We start from the raw sequence: 19198 nt of genomic DNA, 5'->3' as shown, positions 1-19198 counted from the left end.
AGCGGTATGGGCGGCGGTAGCCGTTAGCGCTGCGCCGGCACCGATGACATCATCGGTGTGCGCAGTGCCCCGGTTCCGCCCCGAAACCGGCCCGATCCCCATATTTAGATGCGGCCGCCTCCTCCGCAGCGGCCGCAAACAGTGACCAGAAAACGTGGCCGTACTGTAGCCTTAGTGGGGCGCTTTAAGGTGGAGGTGCGGCCGGCCGCTTTTTCGGCGGCCGCCTGCCCGCACCTCCTTCACCGGCCTCCTCCACCAGCCCCCCCGCGGCATTGCCAGCTGCTTTCCGCGAAACCGGCACTTCTCCGTGGTGCCGGGCTCATTTGCCGCCATTATCCAGCGGCGATCTCCCCGTTGCAGGCAGCTCCCCCTTTAGAGAAGGAGGAGGCCTGCAGTACCACAGCCTGCCGCTCCGCAGCAGCTGGCGCAGTGGCGCCAAGAGTGCTGAAATTCAGTTTCAGCACCCCAAGCGGAGGCAGGCACACCCTGGAATAGCGCCCGGGTCCGAATTGAGGTGCAAAAACTGAATATCTGACGATCGCAAATGGCTCCCCGCCCAGCACTAACTTTTGGGCGCAAGCCAGCTGGCGGGGCCATAGTGAATTTCTAGGCCAGGGTCTGGTGTAATATAAACAGAGACAGGGTCTAGTGTAATATAAACAGAGACAGGGTCCAGTGTAATATAAACAGAGACAGAGTCTAGTGTAATATAAACAGAGACAGGGTCGAGTGTAATACATACAGAGACAGGGTCTAGTGTAATATAAACAGAGACAGGGTCTAGTGTAATATAAACAGAGAGAGGGTCTAGTGTAATGTAAATAGAGAAAGGGTCTAGTGTAATATAAACAGAGATAGGGTCTAGTGTAATATAAACAGAGACAGGGTCTCGTGTAATAGAAACAGAGACAGTGTCTAGTGTAATATAAATAGAGAAAGGGTCTAGTGTAATATAAACAGAGATAGGGTCTAGTGTAATATAAACAGAGACAGCGTCTAGTGTAATATATACAGAGAGAGGGTCCAGTGTAATATAAACAGAGACAGGGTCTAGTGTAATATAAACAGAGACTGGGTCTAGTGTAAAATAAACAGAGACAGCATCTAGTGTAATATAAACAGAGACAGGATCCAGTGTAATATAAACAGAGACAGGGTCTAGTGTAATATAAACAGAAACAAGGTCTAGTGTAATATAAACAGAGACAGGGTCTAGTGTAATATAAACAGAGACAGGGTCTAGTGAAATATAAAGAGAAACAGGGCCTAGTGTAATATAAAGAGAGACAGGGTCTAGTGTAATATAAACAGAGACAGGGTCTTGTGTAATATAAACAGAGAAAGGGTCTAGTGTAATACAAACAGAGACAGGGTCTAGTGTAATATAAACAGAGACAGAGTCTAGTGTAATATAAACAGAGACAGGGTCTCGTGTAATATAAACAGAGACAGGGTCCAGTGTATTATAAACAGAGACAGAGTCTAGTGTAATATAGACAGAGACAGGGTCTAGTTTAATATAAACAGAGACAGGGTCTAGTGTAATATAAACAGAGACAGGGTCTAGTGCAATATAAACAGAGACAGGGCCTAGTGTAATATATACAGAGACAGGGTCTTGTGTAAAATAAACAGAGACAGGTTCTAGTGTAATATAAACAGAGACAGGGTCCAGTGTAATATAAACAGAGACAGGGTGCAGTGTAATATAAACAGAGACAAGGTCTAGTGTAATATAAACAGATACAGGGCCTAGTGTAATATAAACAGAGACAGTGTCTAGTGTAATATAAACAGAGACAGGGTCTAGTGCAATATAAACAGAGACAGGGCCTAGTGTAATATATACAGAGACAGGGTCTTGTGTAAAATAAACAGAGACAGGGTCTAGTATAATATAAACAGAGACAGGGTCTAGTGTAATATAAGCAGGGAGAGGGTCTAGTATAATATAAACAGAGACAGGGTCTTGTGTAATATAAGCAGAGATTGCGTCGAGTGTAATATAAACAGAGACTGGGTCTAGTGTAATATAAACAGTTACAGGGTCTAGTGTAATAGAAACAGAGAGAAAGTCTAGTGTAATATAAACAGAGACAGGGTCTAGTGTAATATAAACAGAGACAGGGTCTAGTGCAATATAAAGAGAGGCAGGGTCTAGTGTAATATAAACAGAGAGAGGGTCTAGTGTAAATAAACATGGACAGTGTCTAGTGTAATATAAACAGAGACAGGGTCTAGTGTAATTTAAACAGAGACAGGGTCTAGTGTAATATAAACAGAGAGAGGGTCTAGTGTAAATAAACATGGACAGTGTCTAGTGTAATATAAACAGAGACAGGGTCTAATGTAATATAAACAGAGACAGGGTCTAGTGTAATATGAACAGAGACAGGGTCTAGTGTAATACAAACAGAGACAGGGCCCAGTGTAGTATAAACAGAAACACGGTCAAGTGTAATATAAACAGATACAGGGCCTAGTGTAATATAAACAGAGACAGGGCCTAGTGTAATGTAAACAGAGTCAGGGTCTAGTGTAATATAAACAGCGACAGGGTCTAGTGTAATGTAAACAGCGACACGATCTAGTGTAATATAAACAGAGATTAGGTCAAGTGTAATATAAACTGAGACTGGGTCTTGTGTACTATAAACAGTGACAGGGTCTAGTGTAATATAAACAGAGACAGGGTCTAGTATAATAGAAACAGAGCGAGGGTCTAGTGTAATATAAACAGAGACAGTGTCCAGTGTAATATAAACAGAGAGAGGGTCTAGTGTAATATAAACAGAGACAGGGTCTAGTGTAATATAAACAGAGACTGGGTGTGATAAAAATAATAACTTCCGGGAAGTTATGTCATCGCTTCCTGTGAACTGTGAACTATGAACTATGAACTGTGTACATACCTCACTTCCTGTCAAATGTCACTTCCTGTTGGACTGGTATAAATACTGGTCTGTTCAGTATTGTAAGAGGCTTCTACCAGAGGCATGGTGAAGACCTCTCTTGTATATAGTGTGTTTATAAGTTACTTAAAGCTTACTTTAAAGTCACTTGATGGCATGTCTCCTTTTTCTTACATCAATTTAAGTAACTTAGTATTTACACTGACAAATACTAGACCTTCAGACAAACTCGGAAGTTAAGGATCCAGGGAACCACCCATCATGGAGAAAATCCTTATACCTATTCGTCTGGACTTGGACCCGAATACACCAACAGCTGGCAGGGTATGGAAGCATTGGTATCGTACTTTTGAGAATTTTCTGGATGAATGGAATGCGGATGCTCCTGCTAAATTGAAGATACTTGTCAATTGTATGACCCTAAAAGTGTTCGAATATGTTGATGATTGGGATAATTACGAAGAGGTGATTCGGGCACTTAAGAAACTGTATGCGAAGACCCCAAATGAGGTCTATGCTAGACATCTACTGGCCACAGCCCGACAAGGGCCAGGGGAATCAATTGACGAATTCCTGCAAGAACTTCGCAGGCTCAGCGTAGATTGTAACTTTCAGGCAGCCTCAGCTGAGCTGTGCCGCCAAGAAATGATTCAGGATGCTTTCATCTGCGGGATTGCCTCTCCATTTATACGCCAGCGTCTACTAGAAAGTAAAACACTTGAGCTACAAAAAGCTTTTGACCTAGCTTGTTCACTGGATTTGGCAAAGAGAAATGCAGACCTCTATCAGCTGCCCAGATCTCGATCTGCTGCTGTCGCTGCAACCAGACAATTCAAGCGGTCTCAGGTGAACCCTATCATGGGGGAATCTAATTCTGATAATTCTGATGAAGAAGAGGAGGACGACCCCACTTTAGCAGCCTCTTGGCAATCTAGGAAGGAATGCTTCTTTTGTGGAGATGCTTTTCACCCTAGGAAAACCTGCCCTGCTCACAATGCAATCTGCAGTTATTGCGGGAAAAAAGGACACTTCGCTAAAGTTTGCCTATCAAGGGCCTCTACGAGGGCCAATCCAGCTAAGGCCTACCGAACTGCCCCAATTAGGGCCTATCAAGATGCTCCAGCTAGGACCTATCAAGCTTCCTCTCGAGCTCACTCCCGAAGAAGCACACCGAGAGTTTTAGCCACTCTCTGTGCAACGACACCAATTACAGCTGCTTGCCCACAGAACCTGTCTCATGCAGCCACAAAAATTTCAATTAAAGGGCATACCTTAGATGCCTTAATTGACTCAGGAAGTACTGATAGTTTCATTAAGGAACAGGTTGTTGCGAAATTGAAGCTACATGTCTTCCCATCGGACCAGGCAATTGCGATGGCCCAGTCATCACTTAATACCAGAATCTCCGGCTTTTGTGTTGTTGATATGACACTTCATGGTCGTATGTATCCCTCCACCCGACTTTCGGTGCTCAAGGACTTATGTAGTGATCTCCTCTTAGGGCTGGACTTCCAAAAACAGCATAAGAAACTCAACATTGAGTTTGGTGGATCCAAACCCGGACTTACTATTTCTAATATACCGTCTAAATTACCATTTTGTGCATTATCAGCAGCTTCACTTGATGAACCCTCATTATTTGCCAGTATTCCGCCTCAATGCAAACCGATAATAACGAAATCGCGGCGCTTTAATCAGGAAGACCAATCTTTTATTGCGGCTGAAATCTCTCGACTTCTAGCAGAGGATATCATTGAACCATGTTCGTCGCCCTGGCGGGCTCAAGTCGTCATTGTCAAGAACCCTCTAAAACCTCACAAACAGCGACTATGCATCGATTATTCGCAAACCATCAATCAATATACCGACTTGGATGCCTACCCATTGCCACGCATTGATGATATGGTTAATAAACTGGCCGAATACAAAGTGTTCTCAACTTACGATTTAAAAAGTGCCTATCATCAGTTACCCTTGAAGGTCTCAGATAAGCAGTACACAGCCTTTGAGGCTAATGGACGGCTGTACCAATTTCGTCGCCTCCCATTCGGGGTTACTAATGGAGTGGCTGTCTTTCAACGGGCAATGGATGGCCTGGTTAAGCAGGAAAACCTAAGGGACACTTTTCCCTATCTTGATAACATTACCATTGCAGGTCACGATCAACAGGAACACGACTCCAACCTCCAAAAATTTCGGGATGCCCTCCATCGCCGTAATTTGACCCTGAATGAATCCAAATCTGTTGAGTCGCAACCGACCATCAACATCCTTGGCTACTGCGTAGGCAATGGTATCATTAAGCCAGACCCAGAAAGACTTCGCCCGCTCCAAGAGCTCCCGTCACCTAAGAATCCGGCTTCTTTACGTCGGGCTCTCGGTCTGTTTGCATACTACGCTAAATGGATTCCTCATTTTTCGGACAAATTCCAACCCTTGCTGCATGCTAGATCATTTCCACTGGGAACAGCGGCTGTTGCAGCCTTTAACCTTCTCAAAAAACAGTTGGAGAAAGCGGCTCTTCACTCCATTGATGAGAATCTCCCTTTCGTGGTTGAATGTGATGCCTCGGAGGTGGTGATCTCGGCTACTCTGAATCAGGAAGGTCGTCCTGTAGCATTTATGTCCAGGACCTTACAAGGTGCCGAGCTACATTATCCTCCGGTTGAGAAAGGAGCCACAGCCTTCATAGAGGCAGTACGGAAGCGGAATCATTTTCTAGCTCGCCAGCACTTTGCATTGATCACGGACCAACGATCAGTCGCCTTCATGCTCGATAATCGAAAACGAACTAAAATTAAGAATAATAAAATACAACTTTGGAGGATGGAACTGGCCTCTTTTGTTTATACCATTCTCTATCGGCCTGGCAAGGAGAATGTGGCCCCGGACACCCTCACACGGGCATTCTGCTCCACTATGTCATCCTCCACTCTCATGGATGTCCACAATGGTTTGTGTCATCCTGGCGTTACGCGCATGCTACATTTCGTACGATCACGGAATCTCCCTTTTTCCACTGGAGATGTAAAGAAAATATGCTCAGAATGCCGGCTTTGTGCGGAATTAAAACCTCAGTTCTTCCGCCCCTCAGATGGTATACTCATACATGCAACCCAACCGATGCAATGACTTAGCATCGATTTTAAGGGCCCAGTGCCCTCTTCAACTCGGAACACATATTTGCTCACCATGATCGACGAATATTCACGTTTTCCGTTTGCCTTCCCCTGCTCCAATATGCTGGCGTCCACAGTAATCTGCTGCCTTGAGCAGGTATTTTCTCTCTGTGGCATGCCGGCTTATATTCACTCAGATCGGGGTCCATCCTTTATGTCAAGGGAACTCAAGGACTACCTCTCAGAACGGGGAGTTGCTACAAGCAAAACAATGCCATACCATCCCATCGGAAATGGGCAGGTAGAGAGGTATAATGGTATCATCTGGAATTCCGTACATCTCGCTTTAAGATCTCGGGGCCTACCAGACCAGCAATGGGAAACAGTGCTTCCGGATGCATTGCACTCTATATGGTCCCTGCTTTCTACAGCCACAAATACTACACCTCATGAGCGGTTCTTTGGATTCCAGCGTCGCTCATCTCATGGGACATCACTCCCATCATGGCTAACTACTCCTGGACCTGTATTACTCCGAAGATACGTTCGGACGTCTAAAAATGACCCTCTTGTAGACGAGGTCGAACTAACCGATGCCAACCCCACCTATGCAAACATACGATATTCCGATGGCCGAGAATCTACCGTATCTTTACGGGATCTGGCTCCCTGCCCACCAGGACCTAGTGGGACATCGGGTGGTGGCATTTCACCAGGAAACTCTTGGGACCTATCGGGTACCCCTCTCCAGGATCCTGATCGGACACCAACTAGCTTGGTGCCGGTAGAACCCCGTGCTCAAGGTTGCGACCCTCCCAGTACCGCGCATGAAAGTACTGATCCGCCACAGACCAGCTCTGCACCTCCCTCTGAACAGAGGCAGTCCGACTTTGAACCTATTGGGGCTCGTACTCGAAGCCATGATCTCCCCGACCCTTTACAGGGCAATCCAGGCCACACAGACTCTGACCAATGCCCAACCGCATGTAAGCGAACCAGCGACCCTCTACGATGGGAATCCAAACGGGTGGGACTCTTCCTTGTTCGGCGGCTGCGGACCAAAAGGTAGACCACAGCCTCCTAATCCTGCTGGAGGGAAGAATGTGATAAAAATAATAACTTCCGGGAAGTTATGTCATCACTTCCTGTGAACTGTGAACTATGAACTATGAACTGTGTACATACCTCACTTCCTGTCATATGTCACTTCCTGTTGGACTGGAATAAATACTGGTCTGTTCGGTATTGTAAGAGGCTTCTACCAGAGGCATGGTAAAGACCTCTCTTGTATATAGTGTGTTTATAAGTTACTTAAAGCTTACTTTAAAGTTACTTGATGGTAAGTCTCCTTTTTCTTACATCACTGGGTCCAGTGTAATATAAACAGAAACAGGGTCTAGTGTAATATAAACAGAGACAGGGTCTTGTGTAATATAAAGAGAGACAGGGGCTAGTCTAATATAATTTGAGACAGTGTCTAGTGTAATCAAACAGACACAGGGTCTAGTGTAATATAAACAGAGACGGTCTAGTGTAACAAAGAGAGACAGGTGCGAGTGTAATATAAACAGAGACACGATCTAGTGTAATATAAACAGAGATTAGGTCAAGTGTAATATAAACTGAGACTGGGTCTTGTGTACTATAAATAGTGACAGGGTCTAGAGTAATATAAACAGAGACAGGGTCTAGTATAATAGAAACAGAGCGAGGGTCTAGTGTAATATAAACAGAGACACGGTCAAGTGTAATACAAACAGAAACAAGGTCTAGCGTAATATAAACAGGGACAGGGTCTAGTCTAAAAAATACAGAGACAGGGTCTAGTGTAATATAAACAGATACAGGTACTAGTGTAATTTAAACAGAGATAGGGTCTAGTGTAATATAAACAGAGACTGGGTCTAGTGTAATATAAACAGAGACAGGGGCTAGTGTCATACAAACAGAGACAGCGCCCAGTGTAATATAAACAGAGACACGGTCAAGTGTAATATAAACAGATACAGGGCCTAGTGTAATATAAACAGAGACAGGGTCTAGTGTAATATAAACAGCGACAGGGTCTAGTGTAATGTAAACAGAGACACGATCTAGTGTAATATAAACAGGGATTAGGTCAAGTGTAATATAAACTGAGACTCGGTCTTGTGTACGAAAACAGTGACAGGGTCGAGTGTAATGTAAACAGAGACAGGGTCTAGTATAATAGAAACAGAGCGAGGGTCTAGTGTAATATAAACAGAGACAGTGTCCAGTGTAATATAAACAGAGAGAGGGTCCAGTGTAATATAAACAGAGACAGGGTCTAGTGTAATATAAACAGAGACTGGGTCTCGTGAAAAATAAACAGAGACAGAATCTAGTGTAATATAAACAGAGACAGGGTCCAGTGTAATATAAGCAGAGACAGGGTCAAGTGTAACTTAAACAGATACAGGGCCTAGTGTAATATAAACAGAGACAGGGCCCAGTGTAATGTAAACAGAGACAGGGTCTAGTGTAATTTAAACAGCGACAGGGTCTAGTGTAATGTAAACAGAGACAGGATCTAGTGTAATATATACAGAGATTAGGTCAAGTGTAATATAACCTGAGACTGGGTCTTGTGTACTTTAAACAGTGACAGGGTCTAGTGTAATACAAACAGAGACAGGGCCTAGTGAAATGTAAAGAGAGACAGGGTCTAGTGTAATATAAACAGAGACAGGGTCTTGTGTAATATAAACAGAGAAAGGATCTTGTGTAATATAAACAGAGACTGGTTCTAGTGTAAAATAAACAGAGACAGCATCTAGTGTAATATAAACAGAGACAGGGTCCAGTGTAATATAAACAGAGACAGGGTCTAGTGTAATATAAACAGAAACAGGGTCTAGTGTAATATAAACAGAGACAGGGTCCAGTGTAATATAAACAGAGACAGGGTCTAGTTTAATATAAACAGATACAGGTACTAGTGTAATGTAAATAGAGACAGGGTCTAGTGTAGTATAAACAGAGACAGGGACTAGTGTAATATAATCAGAGACAGTGTCTAGTGTAATATATACAGAGACTGGGACTAGTGTAATATAAACAGAGACAGGGTCTCGTGTAATATAAACAGAGACAGGGTCTACTGTAATATAAACAGAGACAGTGTCTAGTGTAATATAAACAGAGACAGGGTCTTGTGTAATATAAACAGAGACAGGGTCTAGTGCAATATAAAAAGAGACAGGTTCTAGTGTAATATAAACAGAGACAGGGTCTAGTGTAATATAAACAGCGATAGGATCTAGTGTAATATAAACAGAGACAGGGTCATAGTCATAGAGTTAGAGTCATAGGCCTAGAAATTCAGTTGACTTAGCGCCGCTTTTGAGGCGCTAGAGGGACTAGCGCCAGAGTTATGGCCACTTTAAAAATTCCCTGGGGCCCTAAATCGGCGTTGCACCGGTAGCGCTGCGCCGGCACCGATGACGTCATTGGTGTGCGCAGCGTCCCGGTTGCCGTGGTAACCCGCCCGAACTCCGAAATTGAGTTGCGGCCGCGTCGCCCGTGGCAGCCGCAAGCAACGTTCTGGCAGAGGTGCCTTACTCCAGTTTGCGCCGGCGCATTAAAGGCCCCGCCGCGGCCGGCCACTTTCCCGCCGGCCGCCTGCCCGCAGCTCCCTCCCCGGACTTCTCCCCCCCGCCCCCCGGAACAGATGCAAGCCCAGCACTTGTCCGAGGTGCCGGGCTCATTTTTAAGCTGATTTGCGCGGGCTGCGGCCGGTTGCAGGCAGCTCCTCCTTAACGGGAGGAGGAGGCCTGAACGTCCCCAGCCTGCCGCACCGCATCGGGTGCCGCAGCGCTGGAATTGCGGCGCGAAACGGCAGTTAGCGCTGATGTACCGCCGCAAATACCCTTCAGTAGCGCCGGCAGCCGTTTGGGCGCGGCGCCACTGAATTTTGGCGCGCGCAGGGGACTTAGCGCCGGCACTAACTTCCGGCGCTAAAGCCCTGGCTAAGCCAAAACCCAATTTCTGGGCCATAGAGTTTTACAGCACAGAAAGAGGCCCTTCGGCCCATCGTGTCTGCGCCGCCCATCCATCCCTGTCCAGTCTAATCCCATTTTCCAGCATTTGGTCCATAGCCTTGTATGCAATGGCATTTCAAGTGCTCATCCAAATGCTTCTTGAATGTTGTGTGGGTTCCTGCCTCTACCACCCTTTCAGGCATTGAGTTCCACATTCCAACCACCCTCTGGGTGAAGAAGTTCCTCCTCAAATCCCCTCTAAATCTCCTGCCTCTCACCCTGAATCTATGCCCCCTTGTTATTGACCCCCCTACTAAGGGGAAAAGTTCCTCTTTATCTACCCTATCTATGCCCCTCATCATTTTGTACACCTCAATCAGGTCCCCCCTCAGCCTTCTTTGCTCCAAGGAAAACAACCCCAGCCTGTCCAGCCTCTCTTCATAGCTGAGGCGCTCCATCCCAGGTAACATCCTGGTGAATCTTCTCTGCACCCTCTCCAAAGCAATCACATCCTTCCTATAGTGAGGTGACCGGAACTGCACACAGTACTCCAGCTGTGGCCTCACCAGCGTTTTGTACAGCTCCATCATAACCTCCCTGCTCTTATATTCTATGCCTCGGCTAATGAAGGCAAGTATCCCATATGCCTTTTTAACCACCTTATCTACCTGTTCCGCTGCCTTCAGGGATCTATGTACATGTACACCAAGGTCCCTCTGACCCTCTGTACTTCCTAGGGTCCTACCACTCATTGTGTATTCCCTTGCCTTATTTGTCCGTCCAAAATGCATCACCTCGCACTTTTCAGGGTTAAATTCCATTTGCCACTTTTCCGCCCATCTGACCAACCCGTTTATATCGTCCTGTAGCCTGAGGCTTTCCTCCTCGCAATTTACCACCCCACCATTTTTCGTGTCAAATGCGAACTTACTGATCATGCCTTTTACATTCTCATCCAAATCATTTATGTAGATCACAAACAACAAGGGACCCAGCACCGATCCCTGAGGTACCCCACTGGACACAGGCTTCCAGTCACAAAAGCAACCTTCGACCATCACACTCTGCCTACTGCCACTGAGCCAGTTTAGGATCCAATGCGCCAAGGCACCCTGGATCCCATGGGCTCTTACCTTCTTGACCAGTCTCCTATGCGGGACTTTGTCAAAAGCTTTACTGAAGTCCATGTAAACCACATCCACAGCATTTCCCTCATCCACTCCCCTAGTCACCCCCTCGAAAAATTCAATCAGATTTGTCAGACATGATTTGCCCTTGACAAAGCCATGCTGACTATCCCCGATTAGTCCTTGCCTCTCCAAGTGGAGACTAATTTTGTCCCTCAGAATTTTTTTCAATAATTTCCCTACCACAGATGTTAGGCTCACTGGCCTGTAATTCCCTGGTTTATCCCTGCTACCCTTCTTGAATAATGGTACTACGTTAGCTGTTCTCCAATCCTCTGGTACATCCCCTGTGGCCAGAGAGGTTCTGAAAATTTGTGTCAGAGCCCCTGCAATCTCCTCCTTTGCCTCCCACAGCAGCCTGGGATACATCTCGTCCGGGCCTGGGGATTTATCCACTTTTTGGCCTGCTAAAACCGCTAGCACCTCCTCCCTCTCGATGCGAATATGTTCAAGTATGTCACAGTCCCCTTGCCCGATTTCTATGTCTGCATCGTCTTTCTCCATAGTGAACACAGATGCAAAAAATTCATTTGAAACTCCGCCTACCTCATCTGGCTCTACACACAGATTGCCACTTTGGTCCCTAATGGGCCCTACCCTTTCCCTGGTTATCCTCTTGCCCTTAATATACTTATAAAGGCAAGAGGATAACCAGAGGATAACTGTCTAGTGTAATATAAACAGAGACAGGTTCTAGTATAATATAAACAGAGACAGGCTCCAGTGTAATATATACAGAGACAGGGTCTTGTGTAATATAAACAGAGACAGGGACTGGAGTAATATAAACAGAGACAGGGTCTAGTGTAGTATAAACAGAGACAGGGTCTAGTGTAATATAAGTAGAGACAGGGTCTAGAGTAATATATACAGAGACAGGGTCTGGTGTAATATAAACAAAGACAGGCTCTAGTGTAATATATACAGAGATAGGATCTAGTGTAATATAAACAGAGACAGGGTCTAGTGTAATATAAACAGGGACAGGATCTAGTATAATATAAACAGACAGGCTCTAGTGTAATATAAATAGAGACAGGGTCTAGTGTAATATAAACAGAGCCAGGTCTAGTGTAGCATAAGCAGAGAGAGGGTCTCGTGTAATATAAACAGAGACAGGGTCTAGTGTAGTATAAACCCAGACAGGGTCTAGTATAATATAAACAGAGACAGGGCCGAGAGTAATATAAGCAGAGACAGGGTCTTGTTTAATATACACAAAGACAGGGTCTAGTGTGATATAAACAGAGACAGGGTCTAGTGTAATATAAACAGAGACAGGGTCGACTGTGTAATATAAATAGAGACAGGGTCTCGTGTAATGTAAACAGAGACAAGGTCTAGTGTAATACAAAAAGAGAATGGGTCTAGTGTAATAAAAACAGAGACAGGGTCTAGTGTAATATAAACAGAGGCAGGGTCTCGTGTAATATAAACAGAGACAGGGTCTAGTGTAGCATAAACAGAGACAGGGTCTACTATAATATAAACAGAGACAGGGTCCAGTGTAACATAAACAGGGACAGGGTCTAGTGTAATATAAACAGAGACAGGACCCAGTGTAATATAAACAGAGACAGGGTCAAGTGTAATATAAACAGAGACAGGGCCTAGTGTAATATAAACAGAGACAGGGCCTAGTGTAATGTAAACAGACAGGGTCTAGTATAAAATAAACAGCGACAGGGTCTAGTGTAATGTAAACAGAGATGAAGTCAAGTGTAATTTAAACTGAGACTGTGTCTAGTGTACTATAAACAGTGACAGGTCTGGTGTAATAAAAACAGAGACAGGGTCTAGTATAATAGAAACAGAAAGAGGGTCTAGTGTAATATAAACTGAGACAGGGTCCAGTGTAATATAAACAGAGAGTGGGTCAAGTGTAATATAAACAGAGACAGGGTCTAGTGTAATATAAACAGAGACAGGGTCTAGTGTAATATAAACAGAGACTGGGTCTAGTGTAAAATAAACATAGACAGCATCTAGTGTAATATAAACAGAGACAGGGTCTAGTGTAATATAAACAGAAACAAGGTCTAGTGTTATGTAAAGAGAGACAGGGTCTTGTGGAATATAAAGAGAGACAGGGGCTAGCGTAATATACACAGAGACAGTGTCTAGTGTAATATAAACAGAGACAGGGTCTAGTCTAAAAAATACAGAGACAGGGTCTAGTGTAATATAAACAGACACAGGTACTAGTGTAATTTAAACAGAGATAGGGTCTAGTTTAATATTAACAGAGACAGGGTCTAGTGTATTATAAACAGAGACAGGGTCTAGTATAATAGAAACAGAGAGAGGGTCCAGTGTAATATAAACAGAGACAGGGTCTAGTGTAATATAAGCAGAGACAGGGTCTAGTGTATTATAAACAGAGACAGGGCCCAGTGTAATATAAACAGAGACAGGGTCAAGTGTAATATAAGCAGATACAGGGCCTAGAGTAATATATACAGAGACAGGGCCTAGGGTAATGTAAACAGAGACAGGTTCGAGTGTAATATAAACAGCGACAGGGTCTAGTGTAATGTAAACAGAGACAGGATCTAGTGTAATATAAACAGAGAAAAGGTCAAGTGTAATAGAAAATGAGACTGGGTCTAGTGTACTATGAACAGTGACAGGGTCTAGTGTAATATAAACAGAGACAGGGTCTAGTATAATAGAAACAGAGAGAGGGTCCAGTGTAATATAAACAGAGACAGGGTCTAGTATAATAGAAACAGAGAGAGGGTCTGGTGTAAAATAAACAGAGACAGCATCTAGTTTAAAATAAACAGACAGGGTCCAGTGTAATATAAACAGAGACAGGGGCTCGTGTAAAATAAACAGAAACAGGGTCTAGTGTAATATAAACAGAGACAGGGTCTTGTGTAATATAAAGAGAGACAGGGGCTAGTCTAATCTAATTTGAGACAGTGTCTCGTGTAATATAAACAGAGACAGGGACTGGAGTAATATAAACAGAGACAGGGTCTGGTGTAGTATAAAAAGAGACAGGGTCTAGTGTAATATAAGCAGAGACAGTGTCTAGAGTAATATATACAGAGACAGTGTCTAGTGTAATATAAACAAAGACAGGCTCTAGTGTAATATATACAGAGATAGGATCTAGTGTAATATAAACAGAGACAGGGTCTAGTGTAATATAAACAGGGACAGGTTCTAGTATAATATAAACAGACAGGCTCTAGTGTAATATAAACAGAGACAGGGTCTAGTGTAATATAAACAGAGCCAGGTCTAGTGTAGCATAAACAGAGAGAGGGTCTCGTGTAATATAAACAGAGACAGGGTCTAGTGTAATATAAACAGAGACAGGGTCGACTGTGTAATATAAATAGAGACAGGGTCTAGTGTAATGTAAACAGAGACAAGGTCTAGTGTAATACAAACAGAGAATGGGTCTAGTGTAATAAAAACAGAGACAGGGTCTAGTGTAATATAAACCGAGGCAGGGTCTCGTGTAATATAAACAGAGACAGGGTCTAGTGTAGCATAAACAGAGACAGGGTCTAGTGTAATATAAACAGAGACAGAACCCAGTGTAATATAAACAGAGACAGGGTCAAGTGTAATATAAACAGAGACAGGGTCTAGTGTAATATAAACAGGGACAGGGTCTAGTGTAATATAAACAGAGACAGGACCCAGTGTAATATAAACAGAGACAGGGCCTAGTGTAATGTAAACAGACAGGGTCTAGTGTAATGTAAACAGAGATGAAGTCAAGTGTAATTTAAACTGAGACTGTGTCTAGTGTACTATAAACAGTGACAGGGTCTGGTGTAATAAAAACAGAGACAGGGTCTAGTATAATAGAAACAGAAAGAGGGTCTAGTGTAATACAAACTGAGACAGGGTCCAGTGTAATATAAACAGAGAGTGGGTCAAATGTAATATAAACAGAGACAGGGTCTAGTGTAATATAAACAGAGACAGGGTCTAGTGTAATATAAACAGAGACTGGGTCTCGTGTAAAATAAACAGAGACAGCATCTAGTGTAATTTAAACAGAGACAGGGTCCAGTGTAATATAAACAGAGACAGGGTCTAGTGTAATATAAACAGAAACAAGGTCTACTGTTATGTAAACAGAGACAGGGTCTTGTGGAATATAAAGAGAGACGGGGGCTAGTCTAATATACACAGAGACAGTGTCTAGTGTAATATAAACAGAGACAGGGTCTAGTCTAAAAAATACAGAGACAGGGTCTAGTGTAACATAAACAGATACAGGTACTAGTGTAATTTAAACAGAGATAGGGTCTAGTTTAATATTAACAGAGACAGGGTCTAGTGTAATATAAACAGAGACAGGGTCTGGTGTAATATAAACAGAGACAGGGTCAAGTGTAATATAAACAGATACAGGGCGTCGTGTAATATAAACAGAGACAGGGCCTAGTGCAATGTAAACAGAGACAGGTTCTAGTGTAATATAAACAGCGACAGGGTCTAGTGTAATGTAAACAGAGACAGGATCTAGTGTAATATAAACAGAGAAAAGGTCAAGTGTAATAGAAACTGAGACTGGGTCTAGTGTACTATAAACAGTGACAGGGTCTTGTGTAATATAAACAGAGACAGGGTCTAGTATAATAGAAACAGAGAGAGGGTCCAGTGTAATATAAACAGAGACAGGGTCTAGTATAATAGAAAAAGAGAGAGGGTCTGGTGTAAAATAAACAGAGACAGCATCTAGTTTAAAATAAACAGACAGGGTCCAGTGTAATATAAACAGAGACAGGGGCTAGTGTAATATAAACAGAAACAGGGTCTAGTGTAATATAAACAGAGACAGGGTCTTGTGTAATATAAAGAGAGACAGGGGCTAGTCTAATATAATTTGAGACAGTGTCTAGTGTAATATAAACAGAGACAGGGTCTAGTCTAATATAAACAGAGACAGGGTCTAGTGTAATATAAACAGATACAGGTGCTAGTGTAATTTAAACAGTGACAGGGTCTAGGCTAATATAAGCAGAGACAGTGTCTAGTGTAATATATACAGAGACTGGGTCTAGTGTAATATAAACAGAGACAGGGTCTAGCGTAATATAAACAGAGACAGAGTCCAGTGTAATATAAACAGAGACAGGGTCTGGTGTAGTATAAACCGAGACAGGGACTAGTGTAATATTAGCCGAGACAGGGCCGAGAGTAATATAAACAGAGACTGGGTCTCGTGTAAAATAAACAGAGACAGGGTCTAGCGTAATACAAACAGAGACAGGGTCTAGTGTAATATAAACAGAGACAGGGACTGGAGTAATATAAACAGAGACAGGGTCTAGTGTAGTATAAACAGAGACAGGGTCTAGTGTAGTATAAGCAGAGACAGGTTCTAGTATAATATTAACAGAGACAGGCTCGAGTGTAATATATACAGAGACAGGGTCTAGTGTAATATAAACAGAGACAGGGACTGGAGTAATATAAACAGAGACAGGGTCTAGTTTAGTATAAACAGAGGCAGGGTCTAGTGTAGTATAAGCAGAGACAGGGTCTAGTGTAATATATACAGAGACAGGGTCTAGTGTAATATAAACAGAGACAGGGTCTAGTGTAATATAAATAAAGACAGGCTCTAGTGTAATATATACAGAGATAGGATCGAGTGTAATATAAACAGAGACAGGGTCTAGTGTAATATAAACAGAGCCAGGTCTAGTGTAGCATAAACAGAGAGAGGGTCTCGTGTAATATAAAGAGAGACAGGGTCCAGTGTAGTATAAACCCAGACAGGGTCTAGTATAATATAAACAGAGACAGGGCCGAGAGTAATATAAGCAGAGACAGGGTCTCGTGTAATATATACAAAGACAGGGTCTAGTGTAATATAAACAGAGACAGGGTCTAGTGTAATATAAACAGAGACAGGGCCTAGTGTAATATAAATAGAGACAGGGTCTAGTGTAATATAAATAGAGACAGGGTCTAGTGTAATATAAACAGAGACAGGGTCTCGAGTAGCATAAACAGATACAGGGTCTAGTGTATTATAAACAGAGACAGGGTCCAGTGTAATATAAGCAGAGACAGGGTCTAGTGTAATATATACAGAGACAGGGATAGTGTAATATAAACAGAGACAGGGTCTAGTGTAATATAAACAGAGACAGGGTCTAGTGTAATATAAACAGAGACAGGGTCTAGTGTAATGTAAACAGAGACAAGGTCTAGTGTAATACAAACAGAGAATGGGTCTAGTGTAATAAAAAGAGAGACAGGGTCTAGTGTAATATAAACAGAGACAGGGTCTAGTGTAATATAAGCAGAGACAGGGTCTCGTGTAATATAAACAGAGACAGGGTCTAGTGTAGCATAAACAGAGACAGGGTCTACTATAATATAAACAGAGATAGGGTCTAGTATAATATACACAGAGACAGGGTCTCGTGTAATATAAACAGAGACATGGTCTAGTGTAGCATAAACAGAGACAGGTTCTAGTGTAATATAAACAGAGACAGGGTCTAGTATAACATAAAGAGAGACGGTTACGAGTGTAATGTAAACAGAGACAGGGTCTAGTGTAACATAAACAGCGACAGGGTCTAGTGTAATGTAAACAGAGACAGGATCTAGTGTAATATATACAGAGGTTAGGTCAAGTGTAATTTAAACTGAGACTGTGTCTAGTGTACTATAAACAGTGACACGGTCTGGTGTAATATAAACAGAGACAGGGTCTAGTGTAATATAAACAGAGCCAGGTCTAGTGTAGCATAAACAGAGAGAGGGTCTCGTGTAATATAAACAGAGACAGGGTCTAGTGTAGTATAAACCCAGACAGGGTCTAGTATAATTTAAACAGAGACAGGGCCGAGAGTAATATAAGCAGAGACAGGGTCTAGTGTAATATAAACAGAGACAGGGTCGACTGTGTAATATAAATAGAGACAGGGTCTAGTGTAATGTAAAAAGAGACAAGGTCTAGTGTAATACAAACAGAGAATGGGTCTAGTGTAATAAAAACAGAGACAGGGTCTAGTGTAATATAAACAGAGGCAGGGTCTAGTGTAATATAAACAGAGACAGGGTCGACTGTGTAATATAAATAGAGACAGGGTCTAGTGTAATGTAAACAGAGACAAGGTCTAGTGTAATACAAACAGAGAATGGGTCTAGTGTAATAAAAACAGAGACAGGGTCTAGTGTAATATAAACAGAGGCAGGGTCTCGTGTAATATAAACAGAGACAGGGTCTAGTGTAGCATAAACAGAGACAGGGTCTACTATAATATAAGCAGAGACAGGGTCTAGTGTAATATAAACAGGGACAGGGTCGAGTGTAATATAAACAGAGACAGGACCCAGTGCAATATAAACAGAGACAGGGTCAAGTGTAATATAAACAGAGACAGGGCCTAGTGTAATATAAACAGAGACAGGGCCTAGTGTAATGTAAACAGACAGGGTCTAGTATAACATAAACAGCGACAGGGTCTAGTGTAATGTAAACAGAGATGAAGTCAAGTGTAATTTAAACTGAGACTGTGTCTAGTGTACTATAAACAGTGACAGGGTCTGGTGTAATAAAAACAGAGACAGGGTCTAGTATGATAGAAACAGAAAGAGGGTCGAGTCTAATATAAACTGAGACAGGGTCCAGTGTAATATAAACAGAGAGTGGGTCAAGTGTAATATAAACAGAGACAGGGTCCAGTGTAATATAAACAGAGACAGGGTCTAGTGTAATATAAACAGAGACTGGGTCTAGTGTAAAATAAACAGAGACAGCATCTAGTGTAATTTAAACAGAGACAGGGTCCAGTGTAATATAAACAGAGACAGGGTCTAGTGTAATATAAACAGAAACAAGGTCTAGTGTTATGTAAACAGAGACAGGGTCTTGTGGAATATAAAGAGAGACAGGGGCTAGTCTAATATACACAGAGACAGTGTCTAGTGTAATATAAACAGAGACAGGGTCTAGTCTAAAAAATACAGAGACAGGGTCTAGTGTA

At 42.8% G+C, this 19198-nt stretch overlaps 1 pseudogene; it reads right to left on the bottom strand.

Annotated features, from left to right (window-relative positions):
• Window positions 1–19198, bottom strand: part of LOC147118434 (uncharacterized) — a 292846-nt pseudogene that overhangs the window by 129961 nt on the left and 143687 nt on the right.

Source organism: Somniosus microcephalus, chromosome 4 (genome assembly GCF_052327205.1).
Source record: "Somniosus microcephalus isolate GS21.2 chromosome 4, FLI_Smic_1.0, whole genome shotgun sequence".
NCBI classification, from domain to species: Eukaryota; Metazoa; Chordata; class Chondrichthyes; order Squaliformes; family Somniosidae; genus Somniosus; species Somniosus microcephalus.
The sequence above is the reverse complement of the archived record's forward strand: the minus strand, read 5'-3'. Positions and strand labels throughout refer to the sequence as shown.